At 40.7% G+C, this 20,415-nt stretch overlaps 1 protein-coding gene and 2 long non-coding RNA genes across 3 annotated transcripts in view; all 3 read right to left on the reverse strand.

Moving 5' to 3' along the window:
* Positions 1 to 20,415, reverse strand: part of LOC125022361 — a 123,108-nt gene that overhangs the window by 88,380 nt on the left and 14,313 nt on the right. The window lies entirely within an intron of this gene.
* LOC125022368 overlaps positions 5,451 to 20,415 on the reverse strand; it is a 28,672-nt gene continuing 13,707 nt past the window's right edge. The window contains exon 3 of the long non-coding RNA XR_007114432.1: positions 5,451 to 5,506. This is a non-coding gene — a long non-coding RNA (uncharacterized LOC125022368). The remainder of the gene's footprint in view (positions 5,507 to 20,415) is intronic.
* On the reverse strand, positions 6,044 to 7,310 carry LOC125022371. Its single transcript, XR_007114435.1, has 3 exons — positions 6,863 to 7,310; positions 6,217 to 6,326; positions 6,044 to 6,103 (listed from the first exon to the last, which is right to left on the reverse strand). It is a non-coding gene; the product is annotated as an uncharacterized LOC125022371 (long non-coding RNA).

Raw genomic sequence — 20,415 nt, forward strand, 5'->3', positions numbered from 1 at the left:
CACAGTCTGAGCTCACAGGGGAGGTGTCAACCCTATTGAAGAATAAGTTTACCTCTGATGTGAATTCAGGGCCACCATCAGTTCCAGACGAGGTTTTCCCACAGCCTGTTTTCTTTTTCATCTCTTTCCACAACTCTTTTGTGCTGTTCTGTCCCATCTTGGCCTCCATGTTCTCCTTATAGTTGTTCCTGGCCACTTTCAGTTCTCTTCTCAGCTCCTTCTGAACAGTCCTGAGCTCCTCAATATCTTTGGCCATGAAGGCTCTCTTCTTCTTCTTCGCCTTTAATGTCAACAACATTGTCCCAACAAAAAATGTCCGTTGTTTTTCCAACAAGCCGTGGAAAAACAACGGACATTTTTTGTTGGGACAATGTTGTCCTCACAGAGTTTAATATAGTCTGTTATGCAGCGAGAGAGACCCTCAATGTCACCTCCGAAGTCCTCCTCTAAGAGAGTCTGTGACATTAAAACACTCCTGCAGTGCCTCCTCTGATTCTCTAGACCAAACCTTTACAGTCCTGGTGCTGGCCGACTATTGTCCCACCATCGGTCTGTAGGTGGTGTCGAGGTGTACTAGGTTATGGTCTGAGTCACACAGGGTTAGGGAGAGAAGAAGAGTTGTATGCATTCTTCACGTTGGCATATAGGAGGTCCAGGGTCTTACTCCCTCTCGTTGCACACTCTACATACTGGGTGAAGTTGGTGAGGACATGAGAGAGAGAAACATGGTTGAAGTCCCCGCTGTTTTGAGATGCATCTGAGAGCAGAACCACAGTGTACTCTTAGATTTGGCAGATAATATTTTTTAATACAGAATGTGTGGGCATCTCTGGGCAGTAGTCAAATGTCAATGCTGGAATTTAGACATGTTGTTATTAGCACAGAATAGAGAGACACTGAAGGAAAGGTGTCTGCCTTTGCAGCAGGTCCCTCAGCCATCCAAAGCAATTGGGGTTCTGACCATTGTTGTGGTTCCGGGACAAGGCAGGTGGATGAGTTGTAAAATTCTTTTTTATACAAGGACAGTAGAATTTGGGTAATGAGACAGCCCGTGCCGAATTAAATGGAGTACGGTAGTCCGAATGGAAGTAAACCAGATCGAAGGAGGATCCATCCAGGGATAGCTCAGTAGCTGGCTTGCTACTGGGCTAGTAGCTAGGCTAGCTAGCAAGCTATGGTTGCATTAGTAATAAGCAGCTGAGACATGCAAGGAATATGCAAATGTATTAACTCCGCATGGAGGTGTAGTATCTTGAACCAACTTATCTCCCATACTCGTGTCTCTTTAGGCATCACAGATGGAGCTGAACGCTGGTTAAGCAATGATGGCGAGGCTGGACCTGCCATCGTTGCTTAACCATGTTGAGTTGCTGATCGGTGCAATTTCCCAAATATGGTGTAGAGCTAGTTCACCTATGTGCTTCCATTAACAATTAACGATAACGAACACATTTGATTTGTTTGATTGAAAAAGTGAACAAAAATCTTTACCCTTCAGAGATCGGCCTTTATGGGTGTAGACCAAAACTTTGCTCTGTTCTGCTCTGGTCACAGGCCGTCCAGTGACAGAATCAGAATGTAACAGGCAGATACATCAACATCAGAGCGAAAATAGTGGGTTGACGTAGCATTCCTGTGAACATCGAAGCCGAGCTGAATCCCGGGTCGACCCTTTCACATCGAGCGAAAAACCCGGATCCATGTGAAAGGGGCTTAAGGGAAATTGTGTCCCCTCCTTTGCTTTTCAGCTGTCAGTTTGAAGTGAAATAAACCCAAACCCCCCTAAAAACAAAACCTGCCATGAAATACGGATCAGACTTGGGCATGCGCACCTAACCTTTTATTGCAGTGTCTTTGTCTCAGAGGTACAGAGAAACATCAATTTCACGTGACTACATGCAAAGCAACAAACCACAACACCTCACTTGAACAGGAGCGCCCTCTGCTGGTACGACTGTAGACTGGCTGTTAACCAGTAATCCAGCATCGAAAAAAGGTTGCTGGTCTTGTAGAAGACGGGAGGTGGAGGTGTTGGGAAGTTCCAGGTATTTGTGGATAGTGTCGATGATGAAGGCTTTGGCATCGTGGACACCTTTGTGGCTTTGATATGCAAATTGGAGCAGGTCGACTTGTGAATTGGTCAGGGCAATGTGTTGCTTGATTACCTGGGAGGAGAGGACCACTGGGCACAGATCATTCAGGGCCATGGGGGGGCTTCTTTTCACTATTTATTGCTTGATTTTAAATTAAGATAAAAAAATTAAAAATCCCTGTTTCCACAGACTAAACCCACTTCACCCTGATCTCATTGTACACAGCACCTCCTTGTACACAAGATGTCACTCAGGAAATGTCACTCAGGCCATTCTGATGTGGAATTTCAGAATAAAAGCCCTATAAATTTATCATTTTGCTATTTTTCGCATGATTGTAATAGCAATAAAAAGAAACCTTCCTGTTTCCACAGAGTAATTCCATTTCACCCTAATAGAAGACAACCTCAAGATGCCACCCGGGAAATTCGGGAATTCTGATGTGGAATTCCAGAATAAATGCTCTTTAAATTCTCTAATAAATTGTATATTTTTCACATGATATTAAAGTGAAATCAAGAGAAATTACTCTGTTTCCACAAACTAATTCCACTTCAGCATGACTGTACACAGCCCCAAGTCAGTCCTATGACTCAGGAAAAATGTCCTAGTATTGTGAAGGTCTCCCTTATGGTGGATAATCAAAGAATCTGAGGGTGTCCTGTGGTGTTTGGCAACATGATGTTGTTAGTGGGGGGCCTTTGAGGGGAGGGGCCTCTGTGGATCATCCCACGCATACCTGATCAGTTTGGGATTTAGTGAATTTGGAGGCCAGGTCAGCACATGCACATGCAGTTCTTCATGTTTTTTGAGTTGTTCCTAAGTGTTTTTGTGTGTGTCTGTGTCAGGCTGCATCCTGCTGGGGATTTGCTGCTGCCATCAAAGAGTGTCATTGTTATGGGGTGGGGGTTCCTGGTCTGGTCTAGGTGGGTGCTACATGTCTAAACAATGTCCACATGAATGGATGCCAGGTCCAAACGTTTCCCAGCACAACATTGTATTGTAAGATACGTCAATGTCATTCACTTCTCCTGTCATAATGTTGTGGCTGATCTGTGTGCAGTAGGATTAAAATGATTTGGATCAGTAAAAAATATTTAAAACACAAAACACTGCGGCTATCATCCTGATCCGAAAGCTCAGTTTTAATTTTCGTCTGTGAAAGAATCCAGCAATAATCACAAATAGTGTGAAGTCCTTTCTTTCAAAACACAAACATTTCATTGTAGTAAACATTTAAGAGGAACAGTTGATTTTAAATTACATCTGAACATCCTCGTCTCATTTACAAAGCCTGCGTTAAACACACATTAAACACTGGAAACAGATTTTTGTGAACCAGAACATTCTACAGGCAAGAAAATCAATTAGAAAATAACAACAAATGACATTAAACAGCTCCTCCTTTCGGGGTTTCTGTTTCCACGTGAATAAACAAATAAGTAATATATTGATTTACTGACAGCAAGACAAAATCCGGAAAACATATCGCAAACTTCATTTTATGTAGTCAGTGACAAACAGGATTGATTTATGGCAACTTGAAATGGATCAGAATATAACTCATGACTGTACAAGTCAGAGTGGTAAAAGGCTACATTGTGTTATACACACAGAGTTGTCAGAGTTGTATTTATACAGCTCTTACTATAAATGGATGGTATATTGTCTCTCTTGTGTCTGTCCCTCTGTGATTCTGCATTAACTAGCCTGTCTTCCATCATATGAGCTCTGGGCATATGGGTCGATGTCATATTCGTTGTTGTTTGGCCTCTGCCATGGAAAAGGAAAAAAAAGTTTCTTCAACATAAAAACATCAACAAAACACACAATGAGAGTTAGGATTAGAGGCATACTCACCAAGTTCCTGTCCACCAGGTTTTGCCGGCTGTTGCTGGGAAACATGTTGGCCCTGTTATCCCAGCTTTGACAACCTAAAGAGATTAAAGGAAGGTTTATATAGGGTTCTATTGTTACTGTGTCTGTACCAGGTGTTGTATGACTTCAGATGTTTTAGTAAGTCGACTTATTGACTTGTCTCTGATGACGTCACTAATAAAAACACAGCAGAAAGCAATGAAATCTGTAATCTTGACCTGGATACACATGCTGAGAACAGACAGCTCATGTGCTACAAACTGGAAGCTACAGATATGTATAGCCTGTATGAAAACAGGCTGCAACTCAGCACCATCGCTAGCATTTAATAGTACTCCACAGTGTTGTTGATGGGATAGTGTAGCAGGTATTTATTTGCAAAGTTCTAATAACTTTATTCAGTAGTGGATGTGCAGCCTCTTTCTCTCTGTTACCATAGGACGTTTGGTGAATTGCAGTAGTACTTTAGTTATATTTTAGGACTAGCATACGTATAACAGTAGTATGGGCTTCATCTTTTGTGCAACAACCCACAGGACACCTCATCTGTCTTCTACCTCTTATTGTCATGTGATCAGTGACTAGTCGACGTCATGAAACAACAGTAAAGTCAACAACCTGACTTGTCTAAATAACCCTTAGCCTGTACTACTTTTGGACAGTTGAAAATACATTTTCAGGTATTCAGAGGATTTCCAAAAATGCATTTGTGTCGAGTATACGAAAATGAATAACTGAATGTTTGTAAGTGGGTGAATGAATAAGTGAGAAGCTCACGAGACGTACACTGCTATCAGGAGGATGAGGGCAATGAGCAGCAGTCCACCGAGCACAGAGCCGACAATCACCAGAATCATCATAGTATCTAAAAGAACAAAATGGAAACATCATTGGTGACATAGACAGATCCTCGAAGGAAGTCCTAATCACATCAGATCTAAATGTTAGTGACAGATTGTTGTTATGTAATTGTGCTGTTTCTCTCATTCATTGTTAATGATGTGCTGCATACTCACTTTCATGGCAGTTAAAACCAGAATAACCAAATGGACAACTGAAAGACACAGAAAATGACTTTATCATGGATGGATGGATGGATGGAAGGATGGATGGATGGATGGAAGGAAGGAAGCACTTACTTTTTACACGTAGATTCCACTAGGTGTTGTCCAGGGGGACAAACAGTGACTAAAATTCAAAACATTTAAAAGTCAGTTTGTTTATTTCTGAAGAAGCTCTGACCTGTAGATGATGTTGTTGGGAATAGTACCTGGAGCTGCTGTAGTAGTACCTGGAGCTGCTGTAGTAGGGCAAGAAATCCATAGTAGGGGAGAGGGGGAGATTTTCGGTCAAACAAATAGTAATGCAATTCAGAAATTTAAAAGTCTAAAAATAAATCCACTCACCAAGACAGAGTCTCGTACAGAATTCAGTTCGAACGTAGCCGTTCAGACAGGTGCAGTTGAAAGTTCCATCTTTTGAAGAGCATCTTGTGCTGTTTACATCACATGGGTTCCTCGCACACAGGTCTTCATCTGTAATTATTAGTTATTTCAGTGAAACAAACATCGTGGACAAAATATGCACAAAACTTTCCAAACAACTCATCAAGACAAATGACAGATCAGGGTTGTCTTAAACAGCATATGCTTTTCATGGTTAGAATTGACAATCTTTGCCTTCCTGGAATAGTCTACAGTCACACTCCTTTATTTAAAGCCTAAAGGGGCAAGGGAAAAGAGTTTTTTTTCTGATACATTTTTTCTATTGTTGTAGTTAATGATTGGATTAACTAATTAACTCACCAACAAAAATTGCCACTGTTAGTGGACCGTCGGTGCGTTCAGTGGCCTTCTGCACCTCTGCTACAACATCTGATGCTGTGATGTCAGATTCTGGTGAGTAGATGATCTCTACTGATGCATTGACCCCGGTCAACGCCCTTAATTGACTGTTGCCAGCTGGCCTGTAGGGACAGAAATCACTCTTAATGATGGTAATTATTAAGTGCAGGAGGATCTGAGTGAACTGGTTCAAGATAGATGGATGGTTAATTCTATACTCCAAACTTACCTCAGTTCCAGCACTGTAGATTGAATGTAAGTAGGATCAGATCCCAGACTCTTGTCCAGCTGTGTTTTGGAAGAAAGAAATATTATTAAGTCATCACCTGACAACACAGGCATATGGTTTAATACCAAAGTGTCAGTATAACTAAAAGATAGAGAGAAAATGCATATTTCACCTCTTCGGTAATATGGTCCACAGTCTGTTTGAACGCTGGTGATGCCTTGTCTGACATACTGTTTTCATATACTATGTCAGGCAGTTGTATTTGTCCAGGGAAAACTTTGGCTAAAACAAGAAAACATCACAGTAGGACAGATGCTCAGCTGTCTTACTGTGTCTTACTGTTGTTTCATGTTTACTGTTTAATTCTGTGACTCCGCTGTTCACCTTTACATACATTTACTTAAGTATTAGAAACTATGAGACACATTTAACATGAAAAAACCGAGACTGTGGCATTATTTTCATAACATCAATTCAGAAAAAACAAACAAACAAAAAAAAACAGAATAGAAACATATCAAAATTAGCTTAGCATCTGCGTCTGGAAACAGGAGGATGTGTAGCTAGACTAAAACCTGCCATTAAGAGCTTTAAGAATTTAAAAAAAAAAAAAAAAGGTTCTTTTTCAAAAGCTGAGACTTAAAAAAAATGAGGGAAGTAAAAATAAGTGCCTTCATCAACACCAAGTCATACTAATAGTCTTCCTACATTCCAAAGATACATTACTGCCCTACACAGTGGTATTACACTATTAACTAGTTATATCATTTCCTCATGCAGCACCAACCTCATAGTGGTATTGTCAAACAAATTCTTACCAGTCTCACAACGTTGGGTTTTGTTGTTGTACATATCACCAGCCAGACACAGACATACAAAGCCCTTATTGGCTCGAGCCTCACACGTGCTTCCTTTACCACAAGGGTTTGAAGAACAGGGATCTGGAAAAGAAAAGAAGCATCATGAGAAAACTGGTGTTGTTGTTGAAGAAGCTGTGACCTGGATGATGTTGTTGGGAGAGTACCTGGAACTGTTGTAGTAGTTGTAGTTGTTGTTGTTGTTGGAATCAATGTTGCTGCCTCTGTTAACACAACTGTATGTGCAGCTAAGAGAAGATAAAACATTAATCCTGAAGGAAATTCTTTCACCAAAGAAAAACAAAATTAAGTTTATAAAGAGAAAGAAATGTTAGAAAAACATATAGGCCTATAAATAAGGTGTTCAAGAACCAGTGCTAGAGTTTGGTTGTTTTTGATTGTTGTAACAAAAGGGGCTGAGGTTGGTCAAAGCAGAACAATATACTGTAGTGAAAGAGCTAAACCTCAGATGACTTTATGACACCAATAATCTCAACTCCAGGGAAAAACAACTGCATCTACACACACAAATTATTTCTGAGGATTTTCAAGATGATCCAATAAGGGGAAACAAAACCGAGTTAAAAACCAGCAGATTTATACGACCTTTATTAGACAGATGCAGGAACAGTTTTTAGTTTAGGGCGTTCATTAGGAGAACTGGTTCATGTAGTAGACCTTCACTTCTTGTGCGTCCATCTTCGTGGATCAATAAAGTCTAAGTCTAAAGCAAAATTGTTAGCCACTCCTTTCAGGGTGGTAGGGTGCCGCTTTTTATTTTACATTGGCCATTTATCTCCCAACCAGTCATCAGTCATTATATGACACGGCACTAAACACTCACTCACTCACACACGCGCATCCTTGTACTTCTGTCTTTGTAAGGACACTCATTGGCATAATGCATTCCTTAACCCCTTACCATAACCATAACCTAATTGTAACCTTTACCCTAAAGCTGAGTTTTAATCTTCAAAACAGCAAAAAAGTGAGGGCCGCCAAAAATGTCCTCACTTTCCAAAAAATACTTCACTTACACACACAAACAATATCACTAGTAATTGAGTAATTGATTAACGTTCCTATAACTAAGCTTAAGATGAGTTATGGCTAACTGAAAAGCATACCAGTCATTTTATAACTTTGCCTGGCACAACAGTTTCACTGTATTTTATAGCTGTAGATAAGACCTCACGTGCCGTGTTCCTTGCTAATGATTTATATACATAATGTATACACCCTCAGAAGGCCTGTGTCAATTCTCTGACAGGTGAATCCTAACTAAACCTAAAAGAAAGAAAAGGTGACAGTTACAAAAAAGGTTTTGCAGTTTGTCTTTATTACTTTGCACTAACAGTAGATTAGGTGCACAGGATGCCAGAATAGTCAGAGACGAGCGAAGTGGAAATGTTTTTTTAGGATTCCCAAAGATCGGAAAGAGAACGGAACAGTGAGATCCTCTAAGACGCGGGTTTGACTTGTTGAGCGATCACTTTATATCAGGGACAGAATCCAGCATTTTCCAAACGTGATGTCCTGTTTATTTAGCATGTTTTAATACGATGTCCATCAGATTTTTGTTTTCATAAAGGCAAGTTAGGCTAATGTTTATACTGTGGATTACAAAGGGCTGTTGCTCATTCAGCCCTAGAACTACTCACAATAAGACAGTTACTTGTTACTGTATGTTACTCTACACAATACAATGCACTTGTATAATATATAAAAATAAAACAATAATTTTGTGTATATTGTGGTGCATTTAGACATTAATTTAAACTGTGTTAACATCATAAAAGATATATAGATATAACAGAGACTATTTAGCACAGTGATTAGCTCATTACATTATGCTGCCATCATAACAACGTAACAGTGATGACTAACTCCAGAATTGGATGTCTATCATGAAGCCTGAGTGTTTCCATTTGGACCCCTCTAGGCTCTTGAATGCTTTCAGTGACTCCAGAGTAGGACAAAGAAACATTAATAAGGTAGTCCTATGAATCCAGATACTGCAAGTCAGGAACAAAAAGGCACACCTGAGGCGATATAAGAGTCTGCGATATGTAACTTGAGAGAGTCACCAATCAGCCTAATGAGCATGTCTTTGGATCATGCATCAGCGCTAACCTCTGAGCCGCTGTGGCACCCAGGGAAATCCCCAACTCCATTTGCAGAAATGCATCCCCAGACTTGCAAGGAGCCTCCACCATGCTTCACTGTTGCCTGCAGAAACTCACCATTGTACCTCTCTCCAGCCCTTCGGTGAACAAACTGCCTTCTGCTACAGCCAGATTTCATTGCTTAATGTTCTGTAATGGAAAATTACATTTTTACTTTTACTTCTCTCATATTGTCTGTATCTGTGTCCCCACATCCCACACTAAGTCAACTACACCGATGAACTGTTTCAGTTTCACTGCTTTCTGACAATCATCTTATTACTGTCCATAAAATAACACTTGATCAAAGCTAACAAAGTTAATGATCAACTGAACTCTTATGCAACTTCACCATCTTGCCTGTCAGTGGACATAAAACAGAATGACCAACATAATCTTAAGATAAAAACTCATAGCTGTATAAGATGAAAAAAGAAAAAAAAAGAAGTGGATTGAATAGACGATAAAATACTACAAATAATATGAATACTTAAATTAGGATATTATTATGTCTCTAAATATATGAAATCCCTGCTTTTGTTTAGAATAATTGCTGTGTGAAAATTACATAGAAGACTTTGATTGTAGTTTTCCAGTAAAGGTAACTCATTCATTCATTTTCCATAACTCCTTGACCTCAAGTGGATGACTTGTTTGAGTCTAGCTTGATGAGCTCCTCTAAAACCTCTGAGGTCACGATGGGTCTAAAGGAGTTGGAAGCTGGAAACCAGAGCTGGAAGTAGTAGGTGACTTTGATGGAGCAGCAGTGGGAGGCTTAAAAGAGAAGACATGGGTTGAGTTGACCAAGTGTTGATTAAGAAGCAAAGCCTTCTTCAGAGTGTGGTTGCTTACAGTCACAGGTGGACGTCTAACTGGGGAGCCAGAGTGTATGCATGCAGGCAATAGCACAGTGATCACTCAGATCATGACTAAAGACACTGGATTTACAATTAGAAGGGGCATTCGCAAGGATGAAGGAGATTTCAGATCATGTCTGTTTTTGGAAGAGGTCAAGAGCATCACGTAGCTGTAACCCTTATCTGTAAACCTTATTTTATCTGGGATGTTAGTCACATCCCAGTTTAGATCACCCAATAGAATAAATTCAGTGAACTTCTGGCATCACACATCTCCTCTCAGTGTAGTTAGAGAGCAGAGTGAGATAGAAGGTGGTCTGTAGCAGCAACAGAAAGAGAGAAACAGAGAGCAGATGTTAATCTGTAATCTGTAAGAAATCCATAAACTTGCAGTCATAGAAATCAATGAATGACAGATTAGGAACAGTGTGATTAACAATAGGGGTTGGGGTTGGGTTGGGATGTGTATTACCTGAGATAAATAGAAAAGAATAAATAGAATTTTTCATGGAAGATTTGGCAGATAACTGAAGGGGAGAGATGAATTGCTGCAATAGCATAAAATAATACAGCAGAGAGCATAACACAGACAGAATAGTAAGTCCTGCAATTTTTAGTAGTACAGAAAGTATGGACATCTCTGGGTAGTAGTCAAATGTCAATGCTGGAATTTAGACATGTCATTAACAGCACAGAATGGAGACACTGAAGAAAGGTGTCTGCCTTTGGAGCAGGTCCCTCAGCCATCCAAAGCAACTGGGGTTCTGACCATTGTTGTGGGTCCGGGACAAGGTGGGTGGATGCGATGTAAGACACTGTTGGATACCAGGACAGTAGAATTTGGGTAATGAGACAGCCTGTGCAGTATTAAATGGAATACGGTAGTCCGTATGGAAGTAAATCAGAGCAAAGGAGGATCCATCCAGGGGTAGCTCAGTAGCTGACTCGCTACTGGGCTAATAGCTAGGCTAGCTCGAAAGCTGTGCTAGCATTAGCAATATGCAGCTGAGACATGCATGGAAGATGCAAATGTATTAACTCCAGCTCCAACGTAAACCGTAATCCTTTCCCAGGTGTAGAAGTATGAACCAACTTATCTCCCCCTGTACTTGTGTCTCTTCAGGCATCACAGATGGAGCTGAACGCTGGTTAAGCAACGACAGCGGGGCTGGACCTGACATTCGGTTCAGAATTCAATACCCCTTTGACATTGAAAATCCCAGGTCGACAAGAGATGTTCAGACCCGGGTCGACTCGCCTTTGGCGCACTTTAACATCGCCAGAACTCAGAGCGCTGCCATGATCATTTAAAAAAAATAGTTAATCAGTATATAAATACATTCGCACATACATTCCCTGATTGGTGCAATTTTCCGAACATGGCATAGAGCTAGTTCACCTATGCGCTTACATTAACAATCGTGTAACAACACATTTGATTTGTTTGGTTGGAAAAAAAATGAACAAAAACCTTTACCCTTCAAAGACTGGTCTTTATGGGAGTAGACCAAAACTTTGCTCTGTTCTGCTCTGGTCACATGCCGTCCAGTGACAAAATCAGAATGTAACAGGCAGATACATCAACCTCATTGTGAAAAACCCGGGTCGATGTGGCATTCCTGTCCACATCGAAGCCAAGCTGAGCTGATAGAATCCCGGGTCAACCCTTTCACATTGAGTGAAAAACCCGGATCCATGTGAAAGGGGCTTAAGGGAAATTACGTCCCCTCCTTTGCTTTTCAGCTGTCAGTTTGAAGTGAAATAAACCCAAACCCCCTAAAAACAAAACCTGCCATAAAATACAAATCAGACTTGGGCATGTGCACTTTACCATTTATTGCAGTGTTTGTCTCAGAGGTATAGAGAAACATCACTTCCACCTGACTACATGCAAAGCAACAAACACCTCCTTGAACAGGAGCGCCCTCTGCTGGTGCAGCTGCAGACTTGGTATTAACCAGTAATCCAACGTTGAAAAAAGGTAACTGGACTTGTAGAAGAAGTTTTGCCACTCATCCGAGTAACTTCTTCAGTTCTGAGAGATTGGTGGGAAGCTGAGGTTTAAATAGGAAACCCCATCAGAAATTTGCTTAACTTGTTTGTGTAGGAACCAAAAAACTAATTCAACAGTAAAGCCCCTTTCACTGGGGGGTAAAACCCATCAGAAACCTGCTTGACCACAATCTGGTGCCACGAAAAGAATTTGAAATCATGTCCAGCTGCAAGACCTGGTTTTTGGTCGTTTTTGTCTTTTTTGCTGTTTTTATTTTGTTTTGTTTTTTTCTGGATTTTATGTTGTTTGTCTGTCATTCTTTTTGTGGCGTTCAGCGGAGCGGCCGTTGTGTCCAATGGTGTATTCCTGAGATCAAATGCTAGCGCTGTCCGTGTCTCTTGAGCTGCCTGGTGTGAGGCCTGAGATTCCCGCTGAACTTCGGAGGAAGTGCTAGGGATGCAAGGCTAGAGTTGGAGGTGGAGGAGCAGAGAAGGAGGTTTGGGTCGGCAGTGCTGTCTGTATTCAAAGGGAATGTGAGGTCTTTCGCAGCAAGATGGATGGACTGTGTGTGCGTGTTGGGGCCCAAAGGGAGTATGTTGTAAGAAGTGCTTTGGAAACCAGGTTCATATGGAACACAGTACATCTGTGTCCGGCTTCGGGACTCTACTCGCGGACATACTCCCTTGGCATTTACATCCCTCCCTCAGCGGACAAGGAAACAACAGGCGACGTGATCCATGCCACTTTTACTATGCAACTGGCAAACAACTGCATCAACTTGGACACTGTTTTGCTAACTGCTACATTTGTTCATGATGCTAATTCTTTAATTTTTTAATCCATTTTGTTGGACGAGAAACATGGGTTTAGAACATAGCCCAGACTACTGATAACTGGATGTGAATGGAACTTAAGAGTGGACCTTGATTGGCAGCTCAAATTCCTAGCAGAGATTGCTAAAACTTCTCTGAGACTAGATATCATGTTGTGTTCCTCGTCAGTATGATCAGTGATCTGACCTCACTGTCCCTTGCAAGGCAGGAATGGAGGCAGCTTACAGAAGAATGAAGGACAAATCCACCCAGCAGCTGACTGTCAAGTGGTGGGATGGTTGACTGTCATCTGTCCCATGGAGGTTGGCTGCAGGGGACATCCATCTAGCACCTCCTGAGGAATGTGGGATTGATTGGGCCAAAGCTGAAGAAGGCCTCAAGAACTAGGCAGAAGAGACAGAGTAAGGGTGGAGAGAGCAAGGATCCTAGGCATAACTGCTGGGGGCAGTAGGGGTGTTGCTCCACCACCGTGAGATGTACTGGAGTGAAAAATCAATGAAGGGTGGCTCCCAGCTGAAGACCCTGACACTACCCTACTGGCACCGTCTGAGGTACATGAGATGGAAATGCCCTGCCAGTAGCTCCTACCTGTACTTACATCTTGTAAGTACTGCCCTTCTGTCAGATGTAATCAATGCCTCTCTCCTCTCTGGTTCTCTCTAGCTGGTTCTCTCTAGACATTGGAACCTCGCAATAGGTTCCACTGTGTACACTGACAAATTCAAAATCTTCTTTCCCAGATTGTTATCATGAATTGCGGTATATAAACACCCCCTCCTGTTCTACCCGTCTCTGGATCTTTGGAACCGTCAAGTGGCAATCTTTATAATACTGCTTAATGTACCTTTCTGTAGTGGTAGCAGCAAACTCCTGTTTAAATTTTCCTTGCAATGTTTTATATTAAAATTTACTGACGGTGGTGACAACAACAAGCATTTGTCTATATACTGTAATTTCAGTAATATATTTTTCCAGCATTTTAGTATGGGCAGTACAGGACAAATAAAGGAGAGACAGTATAACCCATTATCCTGTGCTGGCCAAGCAGTGCTAAAAACTACACTGCCTGACCCAAAAGAGGGAGGTAATAACTGGATCAGAGTATTTCTAAAAACTTTTAGCGGGCAGGTGCTGGCCATGGGAGATGTAAGAGTGTTTGGCCGCACACTGAGAACCCCACCAACTGGTTGGAAACAGCTGCCAGGAACATACAGTTTGCTGCAGCAGAACCTCTTGAATGCCTGGTTCCTAGGCTCCGGGTGGCTTTAACAGATAGCCCTTCCCTATTTACCAGCCACTACAGGTCTTCATGTCCAAATGCAAAATCCATAGTTGAAATCATGTTGCATATTGCAATATGTTGATTATATTCTGATCGCAGGTGAGACTGAGAAAGACGTGGCACGACTGACAACTGCTTTGCTCACATGGTTGGGGGAGAAAGGGTTTAAAGTATCCAAATCTAAATTACAAAACTGTAGAGCTGTGGTAACTGGTAACTATGTGGTGAGAATCATTCAAGGCCATTTTGTAGGTATGACAGCAAACCACAAAAACAACATACTTTCACACGCAAAACATGTGACTGTGCAACAAATGATGGCCTTTTTTAGGGATGGCTAACTACAGTAAAAATTACATACCCGAGTACGCTGAAACTGTGTCCCCTTTAAGAAGGCTCATTACCAATGCAGGCCATAGCCAGTCAAAAGCTAATCTCACCTGAACTAAAGAAGCTGAGGAGGCCTTCATTGCCCTAAAACAACAGCTAACGCAGGCTAGCGAGCTCTCCGCTCCCGATTTGAGTAAAATGTTTGAACTTGATGTGAAAGAAAAAGATGGTTTTGTGAGCTGCGTTCTGTGGCAGGCTAGAGCTCAAAGGAGGAGAGTGTTATGTTATTATGGTACTAAATTAGAACCACTGGGAAAAGGCCATCCTACTTGCACCAGAGGACTACAAGCAATAGCGAAAGTGCTAAAAGGGACAGCTCACATCACACAAGGACAGGACATCACTGTACACACAAACCACGCAGTAATGAGCTACATTTCCAGCCAAAAGTTCACCCTAGACCAACAAAGGAGCAGTAGAATGCAGGAGATATTGCTTCAACCAAATGTGCATTATGTCAGTTTAGACAACAACATGGTTGCTCCTATAACCCATGAAGTACCTCATGAATGTGAAGCCCTGGTCAGAGAAGACATAGTCACTGAAGCAATAGCTGATGCCAAGAATCTGTTTACAGATGGTCATAGTCATGCGATACTAGAGGAAGGAATAATTGCTTCTTATGCTGTAGTCAGCAGGAAGGCCTTCCACGATAAAAGAACATATGTGGGTCACCTTAGAAGCAGACACATAATACCACCTCTAGCCTCTGCTTATGCTCTGAAGCTGTACATGTAGACCTTAAACAATGAATTAGAACAGATACCTTACCAGCACAGGAAAAACTGTGAAACACATGATTCTGTAGTGTAATTTTAAAGCTTGTGATGCGCTAGAAAAAGATAAATGAAAAAGATGCAAGCAGAATGACAATGATGTCATGTTTGATTATAAGGTTTTATTGATTACAATGTTATATTTGATTATAATGTCATTACTTGCTTGATATGATGGGCCGCCTGTGGAAAGAGTGAATGAGTGTGATGACTTATTCAGACTAGCACGCGTGTAAGGGCACATAATATGTAGAAGGTAGTTGCACTTAATTTCCAGGGCTATGTAGCCCTAGCCCCAGCTCTCGACCAGAAGTAGAATTGGGACACCACTACCCCTCACATGAATGCGCAAAATTAAGGGGAAGGGCTAATGTGGTAGGGCTAAGTGGCCTAAGACTGCACTCCTTTGTTGCTGGCAGTAAAGATCACTGTGATGCTCTGAATGCACGCTCCTGACGATTTCTTTGAGACTCCAAAGAGTAGATTCCACCAGGCTGAATTGAACAACTGCCAAGGGCTTTCTTTGACAAAGGTCTCCTATTTGATACTATTTGACACAAAATTTATTGGCGAGCCAGCCAGGAGGGCAAAGATCGGACAGAGAGAATTATTACCGGGAGGACTTCACAGACTCCACCGCGACACCACTGGCGCAAATAAATAAATAAATAAATAAAAAGGTAAGCAGAGCCTTTTAAAAATCTGCAAATTTGTTCAAGTGATGTTTGTGGCAAGAATGTGAACCACCAAGGTGAGATCAAATCTTGTCGAAAAATGTCTGCTCTTTCTGAGCCTAACCCTTTCAAAAATCGCTAAAATCATGGGGGCACTCAGAGCAGCAGACTGTAAGCCTGCGTTATATGTATGTCTGTCTTACTGTCTGTGTGTGTTACAAATGCCTCAGCAAGACAGTGGTGTGGAAAAAGTGAATGAGTGTGATGACTTATTCAGACTAGCAATGAATCAGGAATAGCTGAGAAGAACAGAGCATATCCTAATAACCTCTTGATGTTGGGGAAGTGAATTCAGGAGACCACAATTATTTCTAAGACCTTACACTGGGTCTTAAAAGAGAGCATGCCATTTGCATGATAACACTTCAGGACTTCAGACGATGAAAAACCAGTCACCTTTGTTCAGCCTGCAGTACATTGGATCCAATGGCCTCCCAATTCAGAGCTGATGCATCATTTGAAACTGTGGAAGAAGTGGGTATTGAAAGAACTGCACACGAACCTCAACTTCCATTTCACTGCACAATGATGTTTGATGAAACTGAACAACATACAGACTATCAAGAATGCTGGAAGGAATTGTGCAGTGGAAAACTGTTTTCAATGGTATGCCAAGATCTGTATGTAGGGCCTCACTGTGCTGCTGCGGCTGTCACACTACTTCCAGGGTTGCGTCCATGGTTCCAGCTGCCTGACTAGCCCAGGAGAAGGTGTTACATGACCTGGGTCCCATGATGAAGATGACTCTACAAGCAACAGACTGGAAAACAACTCAGAATGTTCATGTGCAAGCATCTGATACTGATAGACAGTTTCTAAAAATCTCTCTGTGAATATATGATGAAGGAACAGGAGTCCGGTGCTGCTAAGTCGGAGATCCCCGGCTCAAATGCCGCTGTCAGAAGTAACATGTTGTGCTATTAGCTCAAATACCACACAGACTATGGTCTCAGTATAAAACAGATGTGAGGTTAGTCAGGTCAGCACAGCCAGTTCACATTAAGATAAAAAAGATGGATGAAGTTTGAAGTTTAGCATTTCCAGTATCTTTAATCGTAGCACTTAAAGGTCCTGTTAAACTAACATAATCTTCAATCTGAGGCTCACAATATTTTACCAAACCCCACAGTCGCCACAAAAGGTTCATGATATTTTATCAAACGTCCTTTGAAGGCTCATCCAAAGGCTTTTTCAGGCTCATAATGTTTATCAAATGTCCTTTAAAGACTCATAATATTTAACACTTACTTACTTAGTACACTTAAACTTACTTAACATCTTACTCTTATCAACTAAATTCTTAAATTCTATTAACTATTATTTCATTCAATATAAAGTCTAACATATTAGTTACACATCCCCCTATTTATAAAACCGGTTAAAACATACATGCTAGAAGAATCCACAGACAACAAATACAAAACATACAAATTTAAAATGGTCACATATTTTTCTTCCAAATAACTAGGCCTATGACTTCTTTTTAACTAACTTCTTTTTTAAATAACTACCCTTTTCTATTTTTCTGTTATTCCTATTTTGTTCTCTTTTCTTTAGGCGATTATTTCTAGAGGTCCTAGACCTGCCCTAGTAGCCTCAGGAATCTCTTCTCCCTTCTTCTCTTCTTTATTTTACATGTACTCTTTTCCTCTTATATTCTCTGTTCCTATTTTCCTTTTAATTTACCTTTAAAAAAAAGAAAGAAAAGAAAATCAAAATGTTCCAAATTGCCCCTGGGCCCAGGAGTTCTCTCTCGCTTTTTATCCTCTTTTTTTTCCACTTACGCCAATTCCTTTAAAGCCAATTTTCACACAGCAGCTAAAATACATACGTCTTTTTAGTTACAGCAGTAAAGGGCCCGTCCACTTAACCTTGCGCAATGTGAGTTTTGGCTTGACATATGTTACTAATTAGGCTTTTCTACTCTTATTTCTTCTATTCCTTTTCTAGTCCTTAATACTCTTCTTCACTATTTTCTTCTATTTGTAGCCCTACTTTTCCTTTCATTTCCTTTTATTCCTTACTTCTTAGTTCCTTAATTTATTTCTTTAAATCTCTATTCTCTATTTACTCCTTTAATAAAACCACAAATTTAGAATGATGAATAACTTCTAACATCAGCACAACAACCACCCTTTCTATTAGCTGGCTGATGCGGGAGTTGGCTCATCAAAACTGATAGCAGATGCTGAAAGGCCACAAACACGTCCACGTTTGTGACGCCAAAAATTGTTGTGTATTGATGCGCTGAAAAAAAGAAGTGATCACCACTGACAAGTCTTCTCTTGCATTTAAAAAAGCTTTATTATAAGAAAGGTCAGTGTAAAAAAAAACTCTTGCCAAATCTGAGGGAACTTGTCTCCTTATGTCTTGATATTTTACGAGCTGACAACTGGTAAATGACCTTTTGACCTTTAAACTACAGACACACTTCACAAACTCAGAAACAGGAAGAGGGACAAGAGAGAAAAACAAGAGGACCACACACTACAGAAAGAAGCATCATGAAAGAACTGGTGTTGTTGTTGAAGAAGCTGTGACCTGTGGATGATGTTGTTGAAGTGGTTGGAAGAGCTGAAGTGGTTGTAGTATCAGGAACTGCTGTGTTTGTGCATGCGGGGGATTTTTGGTTAAATAAATATTAACACTCTTCAGACATTTAAAAATCTTAAAGTAAATCCTCTCACCTAGACAAACCCAGGTACTGAGGGCACTCGGAACGTAGCCGTCCAGACAGGTGCAGCTGAAAGTTCCATCTTTTGAAGAGCATCTTGTGCTGTTTACATCACATGGGTTCCTCTCACACAGGTCTTCCTCTATAATTATTAATTATTTAAGTGAAACTCACTCAAACACTGAGAACAAAATATTCTGTCTGAAAGCTTCAACTCATCAAGACAAATGACAGATCAGGTTGGTCTCAAAAACCAAATGCTTTCCATATTTTAAAGTGACAATCTATGCCTTCGTGCAATACTCTACACTCTCAGTGCATCTCTGTAATTTTGGTTCTGTAATTTGTTTGTAGCATCACACAGTCCAAAAGAGAGTACATGCAAAAGAAAAAAAATCACAATTTAATCTAATCTAATAGTTTATTGGATAAATTAATGTCAGAGTTGCAGATAAAGAACACCTCTGTCTGAGAACAAATCAGTCTTGTGTATTTGAGTTTTATTCTGATATTTTTTTTTTCATTAAGGTAGTTAATGATTGGATTAAATCCAGGTAATTAACTCACCAGCAAAAACTGCCCCTGTCAGTGAACAGTTGGTGCATTCAGTGGCCTTCTTCACATTTTCTACAACATCTGATGCTGTGATGTTGGATTCTGGTGAGTAGATGATCTCTATAGACGCATTGACGCTGGACAATACCGTAAATTGACTGCTGCCAGCTGGCCTGTAGGGACAGAAATCACTCTTAATGATGGTAATTATTAAGTGCAGGAGGATCTGAGTGAACTGGTTCAAGATAGATGGGTGGTTAATTCTATACTCCAAACTTACCTCAGTTCCAGCACTATAGATCCACAGTAAGTGGGATCAGATCCCAAACTCTTGTCCAGCTGTGTTTTGGAAGAAAGAACTATGTAATTTTGTTTACGTCATCATCTGACAACACAGACATATGGTTTGATACCAAAGTGTCAGTATAACTAAAAGACAGAGAAAATGTATTTTGTCACCTCTTGAGTAATAAGGTCTGCAGTCCTTTTGAATGCTGGTGATGCCTTGACTGACATACTGTTTTCATATGGTATGTCAGGCAGTTGTATTTGTCCAGGGAAAACTTTGGCTAAAACAATAAAACACCACAGCAAGAGAATTCAGTAAGATAAGAAAAGTTTCTTTTCCAAAAACTGAGACTTAAAAGAAACCGAGGTAATTAAAAAGAAGTGCCTTTATGAACACCAAGACAAACTAAAAGTATTTAGGCATCCCAAACATACATTATTGTACTACTACTTAGTTATGTAATTTCCTCATGCAACACAGACCTCATAGTGATATTAAACGACAAAGTCTTACCGCTCTCACAACGATGTGTTTTGTTGTTGTAGTTATCACCAGCCAGACACAAGCATACAAAGCCTTGATTGGCTCGAGCCTCGCACGTGCTTCCTTTACCACAAGGGTTTGAAGAACAGGGATCTGGAAAAGAAAAGAAGCATCATGAGAAAACTGGTGTTGTTGTTGAAGAAGCTGTGACCTGGATGACGTTCTTGGGAGAGTACCTGGAGCTGCTGTAGTAGTACCAGGAGCTGTTGTAGTAGTACCTGGAACTGCTATAGTAGTACCCGGAGCTGCTGTAATAACAGGGGCTGCTGTTGGAGCTGTTGTAGTAGCTGGAGTTGTCGTTTGTCCAGGGCCTGCTGTGTTTCAAGATTTTGCCACACAATTTCAGTTTGATTTCAAAGTTCAATTACTTGATTTAAGTTAAATTTCTTAGTTTGAGAATTAAAAAAAACACACACACACACC

This window comes from Mugil cephalus, chromosome 16 (genome assembly GCF_022458985.1).
Source record: "Mugil cephalus isolate CIBA_MC_2020 chromosome 16, CIBA_Mcephalus_1.1, whole genome shotgun sequence".
Lineage (NCBI taxonomy): Eukaryota > Metazoa > Chordata > Actinopteri > Mugiliformes > Mugilidae > Mugil > Mugil cephalus.